The following is an 833-nucleotide window of genomic DNA, read 5'->3' as shown; positions in this document are numbered from 1 at the left end:
CCTTCCCGGGGCCCGGGTGGGGCCCTGCGGAGGCCAAGTGCGGCCCAGCTGATCTGGAGGCGGCCTTTCCTCACCTGGCCCCCCTCGGCCTCGGACTCTGCGCCCAACTCTGGGGGGACCCCTCCCGGGCCCTCCCCTCCTCTCAAACCTCCCCAACTGGGGAGGTGGGCTGCCCGCCGGTGGAAAGCCCCAGCGACCCTCCCCTCCATGTCTGGCTCCAGTTCCGGGGGAGAACGTACCGGTCGCTGGGGTGGGCGGGGGTGGGGACGGGGCAGCCGCAACATCAAACCCGGGCCCTGGTCGCAGGGAGCTGAACCTAACAGTGCGCCCCCCACCACCCGAGGGAGTCCCTCGGCCGCGCGGAAAAAAGGGGTGATGGGGGAGCGATCGCGTTGCCTGCCTCCCCAGGCTGGGGGCGCAGAGGATCGAGAAGCGGGTGGCGAGCACTTTGCAGATGGCAATGCGCCGCGTAAATAAACTCTTTCGTCGTGATGGCCTTGGCCTCCCCCAGTGCTGGTTCTCAGAGGTGCACGGACCGGGGGGTGCAGGATGTTCTTGGAACGTCTCCGACCTGGGGGTGTCTTTATTTGGATACCGATGGCCCCATCCAGATCTTGGGGACCAGGAGAACTGTCTTTGGAAACAGCCCAAACAAACCCACCAGAACGATGTGTTTTCAAATCAGGGAACTTCGGAGTCACTGGCATCAGCCTTCTTCGCTCACCCGGCCCTTCGTCGCTTCCCTCCCCACCTGTGCCACCGAGATAAGCGCGGGCCGGGCACCCGACCCGTCCGGGCCCCCTCCCTCCCGCCCCCAGTCACTCGGATTAATC

Source organism: Myotis brandtii, unplaced genomic scaffold (genome assembly GCF_000412655.1).
Source record: "Myotis brandtii unplaced genomic scaffold, ASM41265v1 scaffold78, whole genome shotgun sequence".
NCBI classification, from domain to species: Eukaryota; Metazoa; Chordata; class Mammalia; order Chiroptera; family Vespertilionidae; genus Myotis; species Myotis brandtii.
This window is presented reverse-complemented; position numbering follows the sequence as displayed.